Source organism: Miniopterus natalensis, chromosome 11, assembly GCF_054644295.1.
Source record: "Miniopterus natalensis isolate mMinNat1 chromosome 11, mMinNat1.hap1, whole genome shotgun sequence".
NCBI classification, from domain to species: Eukaryota; Metazoa; Chordata; class Mammalia; order Chiroptera; family Miniopteridae; genus Miniopterus; species Miniopterus natalensis.
Genome location: NC_142091.1, coordinates 8,426,768 through 8,449,139, shown reverse-complemented (window position 1 = coordinate 8,449,139; position 22,372 = coordinate 8,426,768). Strand labels below are relative to the sequence as shown.

The window sequence follows — 22,372 nt, the reverse complement described above, 5'->3', positions numbered from 1 at the left end:
TACATTTTTGTCAGTAACTGGGAGAATGAACATGCAAAAATATCATAAAGGACATAGAATATTTGAAATATACACTTAATAAGCCTAAACAAATTAAAATTATTAAACTAATTTAAAATACATTTTAAAAATACACTCAATATTTACTTGTAATAACAGGTACAAGATATATCCTCTCACCTAAAACAACTAGCAAATTGAACAAAATTTATTAGACAATGTTTCTCAAGACTTTGAATATCAGGCCACAAGAAGAGTGATCCCTGGGAGAAGGGAAATAAAGGAGTTGAGTGAGCCCTATAATTGCCCCAGATTTCTGCCTGCTGTGGTGCAAGAAGGGAAACCCAGGTGGAATTAGTGATCTTGAATTTAAGAGATAGATCCAAGATTCTGGGGAGACCAAGGCTCCAGAGTTCACTTATATCACAGCTCGCTAATTCTCTTATTAATTTTTCAGTCTTTTTAAATTTTATGTTTCATTTTGAATAATTTCCACTGCTATGTCTTCAAATTCACTAATCTTCTTATACAGTGTCTAAACTACCATAATCCCATCAAGTATATATTTTTTTTATTCAGACATTGATGATTTTTCATCTCTAGAAATCCAAACTGGTTCTTCTTTATATTTTTCATGTCTCTACTGTGCATAGTAGAGTTAAGTCTTTCCTCTAGCTTTCTGAGCATATGGAATACAGTTACAATAATGGTTCTCATGCTCTTAGCTACTAATTCTACAATTGCAATTAGTTTTGACTGCTGAAAATTCTTCTCATTATAGGTATAATTTTTCTGCCTTGTTTTTATAGAATGCCAAACATTAAAAATTTTATTCCATGGTGCTGGATACTTTTGTATTCCTATAAATATTCTCTAGCTTCGTTCTGGGATGCAGTTAAGCTATTTAAAAACAGGCTGACCTTTTTGAAATTTGCTTTATTAGGCTTTATTAGGTAAGACCAGAACAACATTTACTCTAGGTTCAGTTTTTCCCACTACGGAGGCAAACCCTCCTGGTTCCTGTACCCGATGCTCCATGAATTGTGGCTTTCACTCTGGGCAATGAAAATCTGCACTATTCTTAGTCCTGTGTGAGCACCAGAGGTTTCCCCATGTAACCTCTTCAGGTATTTCTTTCCCTGGCTCCCTCAAGTAGCTTCCTCAGATGCATACTCTTAGCAATGCCCATCAGAATACCTAAGATGAACACTCTGAAGATCCTTTGAAGTTAGCGTGCTCGCTCTCTCTCCCCCTCAATTTTAAAAGGTATACCATAAACCCTTAAAAAACCACTAAAATGGCAAAAGCTAAACTCACAACGATAAAATAAAATCATAAGAAATACTCAATTGATACAAATAATAGCAGACATCTTAGGCACATCTAATACAACAATATTTAAAATATAATATGTCATGACCATGAATATAAGATTGGCTTAACATTCAAAATCAAAATAATTTGTTGTATTGACAGATTAAGCAATACAAACCATATAATCATCCCAATAGATCCAGAAAAGCATTAGACAAAATTTAATATCCATCTCTTGTAAAAATTCTCAGAAAACTAGAAATCAAAGAGAACTTTCTCAAACTAATCACCTACAAAAACCTGTAGCTAATGTCATACTTAAAGAAAAATTTAAGTATAGATGGTTACTCCAGTGAATTATACTAAACATTTAAGAAGTAAATCTCTACAAATTCCTACAGAGAACAGAAAACCTTTACACTTCCCAAATTATAAGACCAGTATGATCTTGACACCAAAAACTGGTAAGAGCATTACAATAAGAAAAAACTTCAGATCAATCTCTCTCATGAATATAAATGCAAAAATCCTAAACAAATTATTAGTAAATTGAATTCAGTGATATATAAAAAGAATAATACATCACAATCAACTTGGGCTTATTCCAGGAAAACAAAGCTTGTTTACTATTTGAAAATCAATCAATATAATTGATTGTAATTCACCAATAGCAGAATAAAGAAAAAAAAATACATGATAACCTCAATAGACATAGAATAATCTTTTGATAAAATTGAACACCCATTTATGTTTAAAACTAGAATTTTTTAAAAGCTGAGCAAGTTAGCCACAGAAGGAAAGTTCTTTAATTTTATAAAGACTGGCTACAAAAAAACCTTGTAGCAAACACCTTCTTAATGATAAATATTGAAAGACTTACCCCTGATATCAGTAATGAGGCAATGATGTCCACTACCACTTCTCCCATTTAATATTATATTATAGGTCCTACCCAGTGCAATAAGGAAAAAAAGATATAGTGATTAAAAATAAATAAATAAATATATAAATTGGTCATTTGGCAAAGAATGTAATTTTGTATTCGAAAATCTAAAAGAATGTGAAGATAAACTGATAAAATTTAAAAATGAATTTAGCCAAGTCAAGCAAGGGTACAGCTCAACATGCAAAAACCAATTGTATTTCTATATATAACCAACAAATAATTAAGAAATAGTTTACATACGTCATTTTCAATAGCATCAAATCATAAAATATCCAGAAATAAATTTTTTAAATGTGCAGCTATGCAAGACCTCTAGACAAAAGCCTGAATACTTTGTCAATTAAAGAAGACTGAGATGAGCAAGGAGATATGACATATTTAGGGATTGGAAGAATCAATATTTTAAAGATTTTTTTTTTTTAATATATCTTTATTGATTTCAGAGAGAAGAAAGGAGAGGGAGAGAGAGATAGAAACATCAATGATGAGAGAGTCATTGATCGAGCCCACAACCCGGTCATGTGCCCTGACCGGGAATCGAACCCCAATCGCCTGGATCCTAGGTCGATGCTCAACCGCTGAGACACGCCCAGCCAGGCAGAATCAATATTTTAAATAAAATATTGTAAAAAATTCTATTCTCTTAAACTGATGTAAAATTCAATGCCCTCCTATATCAAAATCTCAGCATGTGTCTTCTTTTGTAGAGATTGACAAACTGATTCTAAACTTACATAAAAATACAAAGCACTAAAATAGTGAAGACAATTTTGAAGAAGAGTAACAAATTTGGAGGGCCTAAATGACAAGATATTAAGTATATTATAAAGCTTCAGCAATTAAGGCACAGTGGAATTGACATAGAATTAGCAAATGTATAGTAGAACAGAACAGGGAATTGGAAAACAGACTCATACATGGCATCATTTTACTTCAGACAAAGGTGATATGAAACAACAGTGGGAAATGAACAGCCTTTTGAACAAGTGGAGCTCAATCAACTGGATATTCAAAAGGGAAAAGAAATAAATGTTGATCCCTACCTCACACCATACACAAAAGTCTATCCCAGATGTATTGTAAACAAAACCAAAAAAAAGTGTAAGGTAAAACAATAAAGTTTCTAGAACACAGGAGAATATGTTAATAATCTTGAAATAGACAAATATTTCTTAAACAGCACAAAATATACTCACTGTATAGAAAATTAAAAACTGTTTATCAAATTATACCATAAAAGAGTGAAAAGGCAACCCACATAGTGGAAGAAGATATTTGCAAAATATATATATATAAAACCAAAAAATACATTTACAGAATATATAAGACTCTTACAATCAATAAGAAAAATCACATAAAATTCAATTAAAAATGGGGAAAAGATGAACAGGTATTTTACAAAAGAGTGTATTTATGTATCCAATGAGCATATGAAAAGGCACTTTATTTTATTAGTCATTAGGGAAATGCAAAATAAAACCACAATAAATGGAAATAGAATATTCTACACACTCACTAGAATAGAAAAAAAATTAAAACATTGATAATAACCAGGTTTCAGCAAAAATGTGGAGCAAATGGAATTCTCACAGACTGTTAGTATAAGTATAAATTGAAACAACCAGAAGTCTACTCTTAAGTATATACCGAATAAAAATGCATCATATGTATAACAAAAAAATATTCCTCTTAGCAACACATGGGAAAGAAGTGGTGGAGTGTCCATCAACAGTAAACTGTGTAAATAAATTGTGATATATTTTTATAGTACACTACTACACAACAAAGAAATGGATGAATTATTGTTACACGCAACAGCATGGATGTAACTAACAAGTATATTGTGGAATAAAAGAAGTCACACGCAGAAGAGCATATACTGTTTGGTTTTATTTGTACAAGTTCAAAAGCAGGCGAAACTTCTCTACAATGATGGAAGTCAGAATAGGGTGAAGTTCGGTGGGTTTAGTGACTAAGAGAAGCATGAGAGAAGTTTCAGGTACAGGGAATTGTCTTTCTTAATCTGAAGTAGTTGGTTACGTGACAGGGAAAACTCATTGGGTTATACATTTACAATTTGTGCACTTCTTTGTATACATTTATATATATTTTAGAGAGAATGGAAGGGAGAAGGAGAGACGGAGAAAGAAACATCGATGTGAGAGAGACACATTGGTTGGTTGCCTATTGCACATGCCTGTGGTCAGATCGAGCCTGCAACTGAGGTACACCCCTTGATCAGAATCGAACCTCTGACCCTTCAGTCAGCAGGCCAACACTCTAACTACTGAGCCCAACTGGCCAGGGCTCTGTATACATTTTTGTTTCTATTTTTTAAATTCTTACCAAATAATTAAATAAAACAAGATCACAAGCATCATCTGCATGATTTTATATATGTAAATGCATATAAAGAATATATGTCAAACATATATAACTATATATGCCAAAATGCTAACAGTGATTATGTTTGGATTTGGTTTATGAGTAATTTAGAATTTCTTCTTTGTATCTTTTGTATTATCTGAACATTTTCAATGAGAATATATGACTTTCATGAAAAATAAAAATAAAGCTTTAAATAAAGTTCTGATTTTTAGATGATAAAATGATCTTGTGGTTAAGTTTAAAGAAGAGAGTCTTAATCTTTTACAATCTTCAAAATGAGAATAAGTCTGCCATGTTACTTTACAAAAATCAGAAGAATTAGGCTATTACTTTAAAAATTATGTTTCATTTTGGTTTTTAATGTGAGAGCAACCTAGAACTTGAAGATTTTTCAAGGGTGACAAACTAAGACATTCTCTGGAATATAATGTAAGCCACAAATATGAGCTAAATATAGAATTTTACATTTTCTCATAGCCAATTTTAAAAAGTTAAAAAAAAGAAATGTGAAATTAATATTATGTTTTATTCAACCTAGTATATCTAAAACATTATTATCTCAACACATAATGAACATAAAAATATTAATGAAATATTTGACGTTCTTTTCTGTACAACATATTGGAATCCAGTGTGTATTTTATACTTAGCGCACTCTCAGTTCAGACCAGCCATATTTCAAACGGCCGATAGCCATATGCGGTTAGTGCCTCTTATTGAACAAGCACGGCTCTAGAAGCCAAGCAGGAATGAGACCCTTGTGACACTAAAGACTATTACAGCTGATGGGCTGGGCTTTCAATCACAAGCTGCCCCAATGCCCCCAAATACCAGCCACACCCAAGGTCTGGAGAACCCATTGCTACAAGAGGCAATAACTGACAATAATTATGAAATTGGTAAAAATGTTATCAAATTATTCCTAGTCTTGATTTATCCATCTTGAATGGTGATACTTGGCTATTCCAATAAAGATAATAATGTATATATTTAACGGATGATTGCAGTGTGAATGAAAGTGAGCTAATTTCTCCTAAAGGTCCTTGAAATCCTGGTGGTTCCAACCACAGGACCCACTGATAGTGGCTGCCAAAGTTCCCAGAAGAAAATATAACCACATTTCTTACTGCAAAACTTTTAGAACAAATCATGGAAAATGAAAAGATACACCTGGAAAAAACATATAACAGGGTACCAATTAATTGCAGTTTCAGTGTAAGGGGCAAGGAGCAGGCTGATGTGATGGAGCACAGGCTCTGGAGCCACACTGTCCACCTTGAGATGCCTCAAGTCCGGATCCCCTCGTTTGTAAAATGGGATAATATCTGCTTCTCAGCTGTTACAGGATTAAATGCAAAAGAATGCACTATTTTATTTTCATAATAAAAAATGTTTAACAGCTAATACATAGCAGACACTGAAGTAAACCAAAGCATACAAAGGGGGAAGGACAGTGAGCTCCTCTCAGAGGGTTGTCCTTCCTAACAAAGGCTTCTCCCCAGCTCTGCAGCCCAGTGCTTCGCGTTTGTGCTTCTGTCCCACGTGCTCACTTAGGAAACCTCCAGAGCAACACCTTGGCCTCAGGAGTTTAGCCTTATCCTATCTGTTCACCATTATTCTGGCTTTTGATAGACATTTTACTCAAGCGGAGGACAGGCAAGCTTTTTGAGGACCTAGAGAGCAATGTGGGCATGCATCCCAATCACTCAAAGGTGTAGGATCCAGGGAAGTTCAATTACAGGAGTGAAATGATGACCACAGAGAGATAGTTCCCAAAAATTCCCTTTGTGACGTTCTGGATCACCTCTGTGTTCCCCATCTGCCCCTCCACTGCTTTGGAGCACCTGTCTCTTTCCAAGCTGCCCCGTGCTGAGCAGGGGGCACAGTGCAGCAATAAGCCAGGAATTTCTGAAGAGCTGCAGCTAAACAGTGCAGGGGAGCATGTTGTCAGTGTCCAGGCACATGCTCCTTAATGCCATGGGGACGCCAGCACTGCCTAGGAAGGGTGGCTGCTGGTGTGCACTGCCTTTGAGTTTTCTCCTATTTTAACCCACTTAGCACTGCAGTGAGAGGCTCTATCTGGTCCCACTTCCTTCCCTCTCCCAGCATCTGGATCCCCCTCCACCGATCACTCTTCTGCGACACATCTGCAGGAGGCAGGACATGACCTCGAGCTTCTCCAGGCCTGCTTATCTCTCATAAGCCACAGGTCAGCAACAGCCCCCAGGGCTCTGCATCTCACACAAGCTGGGCACCTGCTGGTCACACTGCAGACAAGGATTTGGTACATCCAGGCCCCACAGTAGGCACCAAGGACCTCACTGTACATGAGGGGACAGGCAAGAGAGCAGATAAGAAAGCCCAGCTCCCAGGGGCTGTGGAAATACCGTTTATTGATTCCGCCCAGGTCTAATCAATGGGCCTTAGTACATTGCCTGATTTAGCCACCAGCCCAGCTGTTAGACAGGAATTATTATCCCCATTTCACAAATGAGAAAATTAAGCAACTTGTAGAGTGAAAGTAATTTGTCCAAAGTGATCCCTCTAGGATTTGGCAGAGCTGATATTAGAATCCAGGTCTCTCTGAATTCACTGATTTTTTCACTAGAAATAGACTCTAAGCTTTACATCTACTAGTTTCCTAGACCCCGGCAAGTGGATGCACCTGAGTAATTCAATAAACTACGTATTTCAGGACAGTTGTGGTGGAATTCTCCTATTCCCTGTTGTCAGCCTCACTGAGTTACATCCCCAAGCATTGTGATTCTGCCCTGGTGCTCTCTCACACACAAGAAACATCCACCCCACCCCCCCAGCCAGACTTCCACCATGCATCTGCCCAGGGCCTTCGGAAGTCTGCTCCCTCCCTCGCACTAGGGAGCAGGGCCAGGGGGCTGGGGTGAGCCGCATCCAGACTGCAAGCTAAACCATCCGAGCCCCGGGTCTTCTCAAACGGAGACACTTACAGCTGGAAGGAGCCTTGAAACGTACCCAACTCCCCAGCTCAGGCTGGAGTCCTCTCCACAGGGCCCGCCTGCCTCTCACTCCCGCCCCTCATCCCTAAGAAATTCCCAGTCTCCGCTGGGGGGTCTTCCTCCCATCACCAGGTCCTCTCCTTCTGCTTAGGGAGCCCCCTCCCCTCAGTCAGCTCCAGCTGAGGTTTCTACACACAGTCTCCTACCCTTCAGGGACACGGACAACATGTCCCCTCACTCACGATGTCCCTGGGCAGACGTCATGAGGCTCCTGTGAGCTTTCGGCCCACGGGCCAAACATCTTCGTTTCCTTCAACCCTTCTGCTCCCCACAAGCCGCTGCCTCCCGCAGCTGGCGGCCTCGACGGGCACAGTGCCCAGCGGCCCGCACTCACCGGATCCCCTTCTCGCCACCTCCTCCCAGGCTCCTCCCAGAGGGACAGTCAGATCAGGAGCTGGGGCCTCGGCCCCAGCCATGCCCGCTGGACCCTGGCAGCCGACTACCAGCATGTGGCGGGCACCCCGGCTCTCCCGCCAGGCCCTACCGCCCCTTATAGAGACCTGCTACCAGCCACTGCTGGGGGAGGCGGGCACGTGACTTGCCAGGACTTGGAGTGGGCTCGGAAAACCTTCGGAACTCTGGGTATGCGCTACGGGACAACCTGCAGCTTCAGCCCGACTATATTACCTTTATCCAAAAACTATGGGACAATCTAGGCCAAAAGGAACATCCATGGCAACTGCCCCTAGAGCTGGGAGGGGACACTATTGTCAAGGACATTCTTGTATCCCCTGTGCCAGGACTCCTCTCTTTCTTGGGTCACCATGGATGGGTGGCCGTAAGTGAAGCGACACAGACTGGGATAGGCGATGATAAAAACTGTTACAACCTGGGATGCTGAGGCTCAGGGCAGTCACGTGAGGACACCCAGGGAGGCTGTCCTTCGCTCGGGGCTGAGGGGCAGCAGGGCATCCGTCACCCACTCTTTGTGAAGGCCCCTCAGGCACGGGGCACACTCGCCGTCCAGCCTGAACCCACGCGCCTGCATCCCTCCTGCTCCCCGCGGCTCCACAACGAGCCTGCGCAACTGCACCAGAGCCCAGGGAGGCGCAGGGAGGGCAGATTCGCTCCGGAGCCTGGCTGCGGCATCACGCCGCTCTGGCAGACCTTGCAGGGGGCATCAGCCGGGTACCCGGGGCATCTCAGTGGGCAGGGGAAGCCCTGGCACCAGCGCCTGCCCTACTTACTGTACGCCCGGACTCATCCCCAAGCCCACGCAGCCAGTCGGGGGCCCATCACAGCCTGGTGATGGCAACTCAGTTACACCGCAGACAGCAAGGGTGGGGCACAGGCTCCTGGTCGAGGATGAAAAGAGATGGGAAAGGAAGCGCCGGAGCTTGAACCTGATACCCCAACCCAGTCAGCACTAGTTTAAACAGACATCCAGGCCTGAGTCCCCTCCAGGGCAAGGGACAGGGACAGGGAGAGGTTTTCCTCTCCAGGCAGGGCTGCACAGTTCCTGTTGGAGATTGCAGATGGCTTGGAGGGAAGGTGGGCAGAGGGCTTCAAGTTTCAGACGGGCTAACTCACTGACCACTGAGGCCCCCTCTGGTTTGGGCATTCTTAGAACACTGCTGTGTGCAGGCTGGGCCATCAGGGGTCCCTGAGATTGCTGTGAGGCTACCCTGCTCACAGCCCCCGCCAGCCGAGGGCCCAGTTTCCAAGGCTGGATGCCCATGTGGGTCACCATCAGCATCCCCACCCACTCCTCTGCACACGCTCACAGATCCTTGTTGATGGCCCTGGGAGAGGCAAGCAGGCAGGGAAACAGCCATTTCTATGCTGACTGCCCACATGTGGCCTCAGGAATGGAGAATGAAACTGCAAAACTGTCCAGAAATTAGGGGAACTGAAGTCCTCAGCCCTGAAGTTTCAAGAAGGGCCCTGGCTGCCTGAGTCTCACCTGGATTTGAGACCTGACCTTGGTGGCCGAGGGCCCATCACACTCCTGGAAGGGCCACTGGCCCCAGAAATCAGAGAGCAGTGTGACTCTGCTTCAAACTCTGCTGTGCCCATAGGTGGGGAAAGCACATGAAGCCTTTGGTGTAGTCGGGGCTCACACAGCCCGCCTGCCCCTGTCCCTCCATTTCAAATCCAGCTCTCCGAAAGGACACCCAGATGCCCAATGGAAGAAGTGTGACCAGGACTCAGGAGACTGAGTTCTATCAACTATGCAACCTTGTCACCCAGGTTGTTCCTCTCTCTGGGCCTCCATTTCCCCATTAGGTCCTAGTCTTTCTGACCCCAAAGTCTCTTCCAATACTGTGCCCCTCTAGTAGGGGACCGGTGGGCTCATTTACAGTCAGGTGCACGTAAAAAATATGGCTGATGCATTTCCTCTCCTAACTCAATTATCTTCTTAGAGGGAGGAGATCTTGTCAGAAGGAGTGAAGAGACACTGAGAGAACTTCAGGTAGGAGAAAAGCCAGCTGGTGCACCTCCTGAGACAGAGAAAATTGGTCTTAAAAGATGTCCTCTGACAAGAGTGAGAGATTTGACCTAGCGTAGGACTTGAACCTCACTACTGAGTCTCCACCAAAAGTAGGCGGGAAGGAGAGGGTCATCAGCTTGGACCCCGGCCCTCCTGTGGACAACTCCAGGAAGGAACAAAGCAAGTGTCCCCAGATGCCTTCCTGCTGCTCACCCGGCATCCGTCTTGTTGTCTGAGTGTCAACTGGGGCAAAGGGGCTGGTGGCTCCCTGCCAACGCCGAAGCCTTTGGCAGAGGGTGGGGAGTGACGGTCTTGCAAACCACACTTTGCCTACAAGGGATCCTGGATTAAAGGAAACACTAAGGGCAGACTTATAGGTGGAAGTTTAAAAAACAGTACATGCCACCCAGGGTAGAAGGGGTGGCATAGCTAGGTGGAAGCAGGGCCTACCTATTTGTGTTGGTGGCTTAAAAAGAAGTACAGACTGATTATATGTGGCACCCAAGGGTGGTCTTTTCCAGGGCTTCTGGCTGAACCACCTGGTGGCCTGCCCAGCCACCACTAAACAGGACACACACGTTCCCCTCTCCCTCTCCTTCTTGCCTGGTACAATACCCAGCAGTAATGAATTATTTTTATAATGTAATTATAGACCCCAAATTCTATCCATACCTCTTATCTCATTTAAATTTTGTTGCATTTTACTAATGAGAAACTGAGGCTCCGAAGGGTTAAAACACATAGTCAAGATCAGACAGTCGAGAATTGGACTTGAACCCCGGTCTCCAAAGTCTACATCTGGAACTCTTTCTGCTGTGTTGGAGCTGCCGGGCTGGGGTGGGAGGACTGTCAGGCTGGTGAGTGGTGTCAGTCAAGGCCTGTGTGGCAGGGGGGCAGCGGGGCCAGTGCTGATGGGGGCCAGGAGCCTACGGCTTGGTGGGAGTTTTCCTGCAAAATAGAGCCGGCTGCCAGCATGCTCATTACCCAAGCTTATTCCGTTTCATAATAAATGGAGCCCCTGGAGGGCCAGGAATGGTGAGGTGGGGTGAAATGGGGAGTGAAGACTATTACAGGATTTTAACCTTGGTCTTCTCTTTCCGGGCCTCTGGAACAGCTGTTTGACAAAATGGATCTATGCAGACAATCATTTTTGCTGCATTACTTAATATACAGTTGCTCTCGGCAAGAGATATAATTGACTTGCTTAACTAATCAATCTTTCTATAAGCATAGCGGCTGTTCCTCTCCCACTGGGGAAGGGCAGCAGGGGAAGGGGGAGGGAAGAGAGACTGCAAGGAGCAACCTTTGGCATGAATTACAGAGCTCTAACACCGGCTGAGGCTTCAGAGCCGGGAGCAGGGCCTCCTGCAAAGCTTTCCCATCAGCTTCCTTCCTGGCCCAGATGTGGTCTGGGCTGGCCTGGAGTCATAATCGCCCCACATGAAACAGAGGCACAAGTGCCAAAGGAAGCCAAAGGAGCCATGGTCCCGGAATCCAAAACTCATCTCCAGTTGCCTTTGGAGTAAGTTGCTGTGTATTTAGAAATAGAAGTGTGTCTGATGACCTGGAACTTGGCTCCAGTCAAGGAATGAAGCCATGGGTAAAATCTCAGTTAGACTGGGCATGAAGCATCCAGCCTCTCCCATGTCCCATCTGCCCCATCCCAGCTCAGCTGCCTCTCTCTCCCTTTCTGGGGAATCAGCAGTGCCACCAGCAAACTCTCCCAAGGACAGGCCCATGGACAGCACTGCCCTCCTCTAACTAACATGCTCTGCACTTGACTCATCCATTCTCTTGATTCCAAAGAGGAAAGCTCAACCCTCCTTCCTTTTCTTCTCTCCCCTCCACCTCTCCTCTCCGTCACTCCCCACCTTCCCCTACACACACACACACACACACACACACACACTCATACCCCTCTGGGTACTGCTGAATTTGGGCCTATCGTTCCAAATTTAGAAAATGGAGTTGGAAGAAGAGTCAGACTGTAGAAGGTGACTGAGTTAAAATGATGATGGCACCCAAGTGGCTAGAAGATGAAATAAAAAAAATACCCCCCATGGGGCTTCTCTCCACCCCTTCCCAGCACTACAACCCTGATAAATCCATCTCCTTTTTTAAGTCCTAACCAAGCCGAGTGAGGTGCCCTTGTCTGGCCTCCCACCCATGTGCATCAAGACAGGCTACCTAGATGCTGTTATTATTTGTCTGCGTGCCTGTCTCCCCAGCTCCACAAGGCACTTTGTGAAAGCAAGGATTTGGACTTGAACATCTGTGTTTCTTTAGTGCCTAGTACTTTGCCGGAAATGTAGTAGGCATTCAATGCGAGATTAACATGGAATTATGAAGTCAAAAACTACAATCTCTATTTTAAGACAATAGATTCCTGCCACCTAGTAGGAGAATCTTCTCTAGAGAAGAGACACAAGACCCATCTTCTGTCTCATTAGGGTGTTTTTATCAACAGCATTATGACGTTTGAGAAAGGATTATTACCTAATTTGCACATGGCAAAACTTGAAGGAATTCATTGCGTGGCAGATCCAGAATCTGATTGTCTGAGCAAGCTAGAACGTAAGTGAAAACCACACAGGTGAAATCTAGGAGTGTTAAGTATAAAGTTTTACATTTAGGTTCAAAGGATCAATCGGACAAGGACAGGAGAAAGGAGCTGTCTTGGCAGCTTGAGCTGACCACAAGCCCAATATGGTGGTACAGCTTCTGGGAGGAGAAATTAGAAGAGAGAAACAATTGTCCCTCTGTGGTCCACCCTGGTGGAGACCATCCGGACCACTGAGTGATGCTCTTACTCATTTTAAAAGAAGCAGAGGGTGACCAGGACACCAAGGAGTCTACAAACATTGGCAAAGGCCTCTGAGCATCCAGAGAAATGACAGCTAGTTTCAGATATGACACGGGCTGCTTCTTGGAGGAGAGAGAAGTCATGATTTACCTGTAGTTAAAAAGGCAGGCACCTGGGTTCAAATCCCAGCTCTGCCATGTGCCAGGTGGGTAATCTAGGGTGAGTTTCTCAGCTTCTCTGTACCCCGATTTCTTCATGGATAAAACAGGTATATTGATTCTTAGCTTCTGTGTTAAATGAGTTAACTCATGTAAAAGTCTTCAAAGAGATCACAAAGTAAACTCTCAGCGAATGACATCTAAAATCATGCTATGACTCCACAGGATGGACCAGGATAGAAGTGGAGAAGTTACCAGAAGGCTTATTTCAATGGATTGAGAACTTCTAATGACCAGAATGCTGAGTGGGAGGCCTGTGAAGGGAAGAGTCCCTGGTCATGGGACCATGAGGTAAGCTGGGCTCTGTGGATGGGCCCTCTGTACCAGGTAAAAGGCTGCCCACGATTTCCTCTAAGGTCCCTTTCAACTCTGAAGATCCTTGCAGTCTACAGGAAGTCTCCTTCCCTTCCTTACTCCTTTGGAGAGCTGATGGATTTTTTCTTTTATATAGGGAGTGCAAGGAATGAAGCACCAAAGGGATTCCATAGTCTGCAGAGAGGGGCTCCAAACCCTCCTTGGCTCATTGCAGAGCCTTGGAGTCCTACCCCCACCCCACTGGGACAAACAGATAATGCCTCACCCAGCAGAGCGTGGTTGGTTGGCTTGATGAGCTCTGAGTGCTCCCAAAGAAGGGAGGCAGTGCCTTCCCGGTGAGCACCTGAGCCCCACAGAGTGGGCTTAGGTCTCGGTCCCCATGCCTTTAGTGAGCACCAAAAAAGGCTGAGTGCCTGAGGGACTCAGAGGGAGAGCAGAAATGAGATTTAATTCCAAGAGTCACCAAGCTCTGGGAGCAGAGGCTTTACAGCCAGGTCTGAGGGTGACATTTCCAGAGGACCAGGGAAAAGGCTTGCTTTCCCCTTGTGCCTCGACCTCTCAAGCAGCTGCAGCATTAATTAAATGGGAAAGCAGTCTTGGCTTGGCCTGGCCCCCTTGAGGATGTGCCAGCAGGAGGCGCTGATTGAGCTACTGGCCCGAAAAGGGGACAGGTGGGCGTGGCCAATGTCCTGGGGCTGCAGCCGAGGCTTTGTGCTCAGGTAAAGAAATGCTGTCTCAGGTCCAGCTCTGCTTTGGGCCTTGGCTTGGAATAAATAATAATGACTCTACTGCTCTCTCCCAGGGTGGCCTTGAGCCAAGCTGTTTCATCTCTTGGAGCTTCAGTTTCCCTGTCTGCAAAATGAGGGCCTGTGCTGCTTGACCTCAAATGTCCTTTCCTGTTCTTTCACACACAGTTTGCCAAGAAACCTGGCAATTTTGGGTCCCTAATTCTCCCAACCGCCCACTGAGGTAGGTAGGCAAAATTCTATAGCTTACCAAAGAGGAAACCTTAAGAGAGGTGACTTACCCAAAGTCACAGAGCCAGGAAGCAGAAGGAATGAGACTTACGCCCACATCCTTTGGACCCAAAAATGTGGTATATTTTTCTTTGTCAACTGTTGTCTTTCTTACTCCACACCCAGCACCACCCACAGGCTCCTGCCCCAGGTCCTGCAGGGTCTTCTCTCTGGTCAGGGGGCAGGAAAGGGGACAGAGGCTGCTGAGGGTCAGGGCCAGCTCCTCCCAGACCGAAGCTGGGGATTGATCTTCCCAAGGAGACAGCTTCCTGGCCCTGCGGTGAAATCGATCAGGGCCCTGAAATCGATCAGGGTCCGAGGCTCTAAGCGCGCGTCATTGTTTTGGCACGTGAGCGCCGAGCCTTCCTGTACAATCAGATGTGATTTTTATGGCCTTGTTTATAGAGCTGAATATTCAGATTGATTCTCTTTCCTCTCTCCCAGGGCTCTTCTGGGAAGAAACAAACAAACACCCTCCCCGGGGAGTGGGAAGCTGCTCTTCTGCTCCCCCTTCTCATAGACACCAATGCCCAGGCCTCCCTGTCCCCTGCAAGCCCCTCGGAAAGTCCCCAGTAATACCAGGAGCTGAGGCCCAGAACCTCGGATGCCTCCCAGTCCTCACCCGTTTACTCCCAGAAACCTGGGAGGCTGAGTAGGAGAACCCAACCAAACAAGTAAAACACAAGCGCGAGGCAAGGCGGGCCCTGAGCCAGTTTGCGCGGGCAGGGTCACCTGGGGCTTCTGCTCCTCATGCCCCACAGAGCAGTTTGTCTCTTGGTAATCTCCAAACAGGTGGCTTCCCATTAAACCTGCAGGCTGGCTCCCTTTCCTTCACTCACTCACAGAGAAGTGACAAGCTGCTTCCTCCCCTAGGCCTGTAAGCCCTCCCCAGGGTGTGTGCAAAAAAGGAGCACGATTCCCACTCCTCAGGCCACGTCTCCCAGGACGGGGCCACCTGCCTTTGCTCAGCAGAAACAGCAGAACCTTCAGCCACAGCAGAACCCCACCTCCAGCCCAAACCATGGACCTTTCCCTGGGGCTTGGAGAGGGTCGGAGAGAACACCCAGTCCAACTGCCGCCACGAACTAGCTGGGCTAGTGTATCCTCTCCCAGACCTTGACACGTGCAGCCTTGTTTCCCACTGACACACAAAAAGGAAACTTCTGGGACCAAATCTATTTTCCTCTTCTGGAATCTGAAAGGCACCCAAAAGTCCTGCAGTAAAGCAAGACCTTCTGCTGTGTTTAACTCAGGGTTCTCCAAACTTTGAAACTATGGGTTTCTTTCTCCCTGGAATCATTATTGACACTTGGAACTAGGGTTCCACGGAACACAATTCTGGACACTATGGACTAGTTGACTCTCTGGGTACCCAGGAAGTCCTGACAGTTTATGATTCTATCACCTCAACCTCAACAGTATCTTTAATGTGACCCAAGTCATGGCAGCCCCTTTGGGCCTCTATGACATGCCTCCATGATCTCTCATGCTCTGTTGTGGGTAACTGAGGGTTCCTCCTTCACAGTTACCTGCTGAAAGGGGAGGGGGTTCAAGGTCTCCACTCCTGACTCTCAACACCACTACCCAGTTTCTACAGCAGCAGCACAGCCGCCATGGGCTTTAATGAGCCAGCCTGCAGTTCTGTCTCTGCTGCTTACAACTATGGGGCCTCAGACAAGTCCCAAAGGCCCTCTGAGCCTCAGTGTGGCATGTGGAATTCTAAGACAGTTCCTGAGACCTGTGGCAGGGGCCCACACCCTCTACAGCCCTTTCCTTAGAGCAGGGCATTGCACTCATGCTGTTAGGTTACTAGAGTTGACTCTGAGTTCATCAAAGGGAGGTTATCTTGGGTGGGCCTGACCCGTGAGCTGCTTTCTAGAACAAGGAGCGAGAGACGCACTTTTACTTTTTTGCTTGTCTTTTCTTACCTTTCTTTCGGGACTGTCCCTGGGTGTACCTTGACATTAACGTGGTCTGAAAGGGATAAAGCCTTACGCCATCATGAGAAGGAAAGAAACCTCTCAAGAATAAATTAATGGACTTGACCACCTGAAAGTAAGAAGGTCCTACCAAGCAAGTTTCCCGTCACCACTAACCAGGTCAATAGTCGGGTTCATTGACAGTCAACCAAGCACGCGTTCTTTCAATAAAAAGCACTTATTGTGTACCAACCAGGCAGTGGGCCTGTGCTAGGTGCTGGGGAAAAGACAGCATCCTTGCACTTAAAGAGCCCCCAGTGTGTTAGGGGAACAAACAAGTAGTGACACTAAGATTTCCATCAGGGACCCAGCCTGGAGTTGCTATTCCATGCTGTGAGCACCAAGGAGAGATGATGACTATATTTCATTGCTGTGGCCATCAGGTGCCCAGGTATAGGATTTTTCAAGCAGTTTTATTGCCAAAGCTGCCCCTACTTCTGAGGCAGTGGCCCCTCAGTTAGAGGAAGAACAACCTGAGTGGAGACCAAGTCACACCTGAATCAGTCACACCTGTGATCCACAGCGAAGGACAGCCAGTGGAAGAAAACCACTGAGAGCATTGTGTGAGCACTCGCTGTCTCCTACTACCCCCAGCCCTGGCAGGAAACAACATAAAAAGGTGACTGGTACAGAAGATTTCAAGAGTGATTCTGGCAAATTTATTCAACCAGTACCAGCTGACTCCTATGCACCTGGACGTTGTTCTAGATGCTGGGCATCATCTGAGACAGACAATGATTCTCCTTCTATAGGACTTACATTCAAGCAAAAAGAGGCAAACAAAGCAATAGACACAATTTTAAATAAATAAATAAATATATTAGAAGGTAATGGGGATTGCAGGTGCAGGGAGGTATTGCAATTTTAAGTAAGTGGTCAGTATGGTCTCGTTGTGAAGGTGAAATCTGAAAAAAAGACTTGAAGGAAATGGGAATTAACCAAGCAGATACTTAGAAAAGGAGTTTCTCCAACAAGGGAATAGCTACTGCAAAGACCCCAGGACAGGACCCTAAGCAAAAGGGTCAGTGTTGCTAGATCAGAGTAAGGTCCAGTGAGAGGAGTTGAATGTAAGGTAAGGGGCTTGGGGTAGGGTCACTGTGGGGACTTCAGCTTTAATTCTGAGAGGATTAGGGAGCCATAACAGGGTTTTGAGCAGAGGAGTGCCATGATCTCCCTTAGCCTCTAAAAGAATCATTCTGGCTTCTCTACTGGGACTAGGGAGAAGAGTGAATCAGGGAGACCTGTTAAGAGGATACTGGAGTGACTCAGCCACAGTGGGAGCAGTGGAGGTGTGAGAATTAGTCAGATGCCATATCTATTTTGAGAGTAGAGCCAAAGGTAGAGTATTTCCTGGCAGAGTTTTGGGCCTAACCAGCTGGAAGATTGGAGTTGTCATCAGCTGAGATAGAGAAGACTGCAGACAGAGCAGGTTTCTAATGTGGGAGGGGAGGTCAGTTCTATTTGAGACATGTTAAGTCTGAGGAGTCTATCAGAATTCAAGCAAATGCAGGGAGGTTTTCAACTTCTAAATAGGTCATTGTAGGCTCATTGAGTCTACTGGATAGTTAAGTATCAAGTTCAGACAAGAGGTAAACATCGGAGTTATCAATACATAGCTGATATTTTAGGTCACAAGACTAGGCAAGATCACCAAGGGAATGACAATAGCAAGAAGAAGTCCAAGGAGTAGGCCCTGGGTTTGCAGTAGCCCAATGTTAGGAGACACAAGAGAAGAGATGAGAAAGCAAAGGAGGTGAAGAAGAGTCATAAGTGAGGTAGGAGGAAAACCAAGAGATTGTCATCTGGGAAGAAAAGGGGAGGGTGTGACCACCTGTGCTGCTGATAGTTCAAGAAAGAGCAGACTGAACCCTGTCCACTGGACTTAGCAGTGCAGAGGTCATTGTTGGCCTTGATAAGAGCAGTTTCAGTGCAGTGGTGAGTGAAAAGCCTTCCTGGGTAGTGCCAACTCTTTTGAGGAGTTTTGCTGCAATCAGAAACAAGATATGGACAGTAGCTTAAAAGAGAGGTGGGATCAAGAGAGAATATTCTTAACATAAGAGAAGAGCATGTTATATGCAGATCAAATGGTCCCGTACAGAGACAAAGGTTTATGATGTATAAGAGAAGGAAGGATTGCTATAAGGGAGAGAGCAAGGGATATTGTGCACACACAAATGGAAGAGTTGGCTTTAGACAGGACCATGGACAGATCATCCATGAGTGCATCTGGGGAAGGCAGAGTGTAAGTGGGCAAATGCTGGTAGGTGGCGGGATGTAGCAGAAGAAGTTTGTGGAAGGACTTTTGATTGCTTCAGTTTTCTCAGTGAAGTAGGAAGCAAAGTCATCAGCTGAGAGTGAGGATGGGGAAGGTGTCATATGAGAAACCTTAAGGCGCACTGTCATGATATGGTCTTACGACATATGGTATTTATTGAGCTTTTGCTTCATGCCATGTACTAAGTTCTTGACATATATCATCTTCACAACAACCCTCAGAGATTAGCTATTATATACCCTTTAGAGATGGATAAATGAGGCTCAGGATGATTAAGAAAATTGCCCTTAGTCCCCTATCTGGTAAGGGTGAGAGCCAGGACTCAAACTTCAGCCTGACCCTCTGCAAAACCTTTGCTCTTAACCCAAGGTGGAAGTAAGAGGCAGAAGCAGAGGGGGGGCATGTGGAGGGGAAAAAGGACACTTTCCCTATCCCAAGACAGTGCTGGGCCAAGAGGAGATGACTGGTTTGGCTGCCTCAAAGACCCATGAACAACTGAACTCATGAAGGAGTTGCTCAGATGTTCTCCATGCCTGCCTGGCCCCCTTTTCTGGGCTCTTACTATGTTTTGCACATATATTTATTTACTTATTTTTTAAATAATGTTTTTATTTTTCAATTATAGTTGAAATGCAATATTATCACATATATTTATTGAAGACAGCACTTTTCATGGTCTATTAGACTCCACTATAATGTACCTCAGGCTTCCCCACCATTACATCAGCGATTCAGGACACCTGAGAAACACAGGTGTTCGTTTCCTACTGCTGCTGTAACAAATTACTATGAACTTAGTAGCTTGAAACCACACAGATTTATTATCCTACAGTGCTAGAAGCCAGATGTCCGAAACTGATCTCACTGACTAAGATCAAGGTGTTGGCAGGTCTGGGTTCTCTTTGGGAACTTTAGGGAAAAATTCTTTTTCTTGCATTTTCTAGCTACTAGAGGCCACCCACATTTCTTGGCAATGGAGGCTGAGTACTTTCCACTTGGAATCACTCTAACCCCTTCTTCTGTACCCCTCTTCTGTTTTTAAGGCTCCTGTGATTACATTGGGCCCCCCTGGATAATTCAGGCTACCCTCCCTAGCTTATGTCAGCTGATTGATTCCATCTAACTCCCCTTTGTCATAGTCACGTGAACATGAGTGGGGGTGTTATTGTGTCTACCACAAGGTGTCCAAATGCCTAGCTCTAGTCTGCACAAGCCACATCTCAGGAACACTAGCTGAACAGGTCCTTACTGTCTTCATTCATTCATCCACTCATTTATTCACTCGCTCAGGAATCTGGGCTTTAGGAATCGGCCCTGGCCTGGGAGCCGCTCTCCTGCCTCCCCTGCAATGTTTACTTTAGCAATAGACATGTTCTTTTGCCCAGAAATCCTGCAGGAAGTCTGAAATGAAAAATTATTTTGCATCTAATCCAATACCCCTGCTGCTCTGGTAGGGTGTGGGGGGAAAGGGAGAGCGCGGGGAGTGCCGGGGGGCGGGGGAGAGCCCCAGTTCCCCAGCATCTCTTCACTCCTTCCTTTCCAGAATGGAATAGATGTATGGGGTGAGCCCTGGTGGGTTGTGGGGGGTTTCTTGACAAACTCTGTTAGCAGGACTATTTAAATCACTCTAATTACTCCAGTAACCCCATTAAATTTCCCAGTGAGGGATGCTGAGGAAAGGGGTGAGGAGGAATTGAGGGGGGCTAAGAAAGAAACAGCAACCAGCCATCGGCTCCTGCAGCCTCTCTGCTTCTTGCTTAAGACAAGGAGGCAGGGGAGGGAGCCAAGGGCAGGAGAGAAAATAAAGAGATAGTATCAGGTCCTGCCATTAGAAATGCAAAGTTCATTAGAAAAACATTGATTACAAAGAATTGATTTAGTAGTGATTTGATTGTCAGGCCTACAGTACATCCAAGGAAATTTTCATTATGATTCAGAATTTGTTAAAAAGAAGATAAAACAGGAAGGCAGTGGAGCAAGGGCACACTGTTAGTGTCTGTTGTCAGAAACCCACGCCTGGCCTGCAAGCTGCCCCCCCCCAGGAGGACCATGTCCACTGCGTGACAGGGGGCCTGGTGATTTGTTTCTCCCTCCCCGGGACCTACAATCTGTGCACTCTGCAGAGGGGCATAGACCTGTGGGACATGACCCCCCTCATAGGCTCAGTGGGACAATGGCCTTGCTGCTGCCACCTCCCAGGTAACGGAGACCACATTCCAGCCCGGGCATTTCTCTACTGTTGCTCCCTTTCTCTCTTGTCCCCGGCAGTGAGGTTACACAGTATGGGGCCTGGTAAGAGTAGGTGCTTCAGGGACAGGGACAGGGCACCCAGCCATGTGCCGCCCTGGCCCAGCTTCGGATTCCCGGGAGGGCTTGGCTAAGTCTTCCTGGGCCCCTCCCACATGCTTGCCTGAGGTCCTGACGCCCCTCCCTCTTCTCACTCATTCTGCTGACACTTTCTCACTCCTTCAGATCCCTGGAAAAAGCCAGGTTCTTTCTGTTTGGGATCCTCGGATATTCCTTTTAGATTCTGGTCTTGACTTCACCTTCCATGAACACAGATTCTCTAGGAAACCTTGACTTTTCTCTGCTCCACCTTTCCAGCCCCCATAGAAGCCGGGCTCCTCCACTGATTCTAAGGATGGCTTTCCATCGAAGGTGCTTTGCACCAACCCACTCGGGTCCAAAATTTCCTTCACCGGCTGGACAGCCACTGGGAAGGTGCTGCTGCACCACGCGGCTGACTCCGCGAGGAGGTGTCCGTGGCGCCGGGTGGCCTCGCCTGTTCATCGCCTTGGACAGGGCCATGGGCCAGGCCGCGGGGGGGCCATGGCGTTGAAATTCAGGAACTCGGGACAGACCTGTGTTTGCTCAGACCGGCTCCTGGTGCAAAGGGGCATCGGGACTCTTCCGTGAAAAAACTTGCTGAGGCGATTAAAACCAGCCTGCATGTGGGTAACGGCGGATTTGAGGACAGAACTGCTGAAGGCCCACTAATCACCACAAAGCAGGTGAGTGATGCACTTTCCAAAGAGGCTACCCGGGTGACAGGTGGCCAGTGGCACCCACTTGGCAACAACTTCTTTGAGCCCACCCTGCTCAGCAGCGTCACCGGCCATGCTCTGCTCTCAGGAGATGCTCGGGCTTCTAGCGTCAGTTACCAAGTTCCACGTGGAGGGGGCGGCTGTGGCCATTGCTGTTGGGTTAGAGGGTTATTTTTACCCTCAAGACCCGGCCCAGATCTGGCGGATGGCAGAGCAGCAGGAGGTGGGCATGGTGGGCATCAATGAGGGGCTGCCCTCCTCCGTGGAGTGCCCCTTGGCGGGGTGAAGCAGTCTGGCCTCGGGTGCCAGCGCTCCAAGTACGGCATTGACGAGCACCTGGAGGTCAGGTACGTGGGCTCCGGGGCCTTGTAGGACCCTTGCAGAAGGAAGACGGAAGCTTGCCTACCTAATGGCAACACGCCATCCATTATTTTAAATAAACCTCTAGGGCATCTGAATTAAGAATTTTTTAAAGCTCATCTATCCAGTCATCTTAAACAGGTGGGACTCCTGCCCCTCTTCTTACCTAACTAGGGACCCATAGATGCCATGTGCCGGTGGCTGCAGGGTCCCCGAGAATCCGCCACAGCGCCGTCTGCCCCTGGTAA

General features: G+C 46.1%; 1 pseudogene; it reads left to right on the top strand.

The window, feature by feature from the left end:
* The window catches only part of LOC148091917 (succinate-semialdehyde dehydrogenase, mitochondrial pseudogene), a 60,748-nt pseudogene extending 38,612 nt beyond the window's left edge, over positions 1–22,136 (top strand).
* Positions 22,137–22,372: the final 236 nt, after the last annotated feature.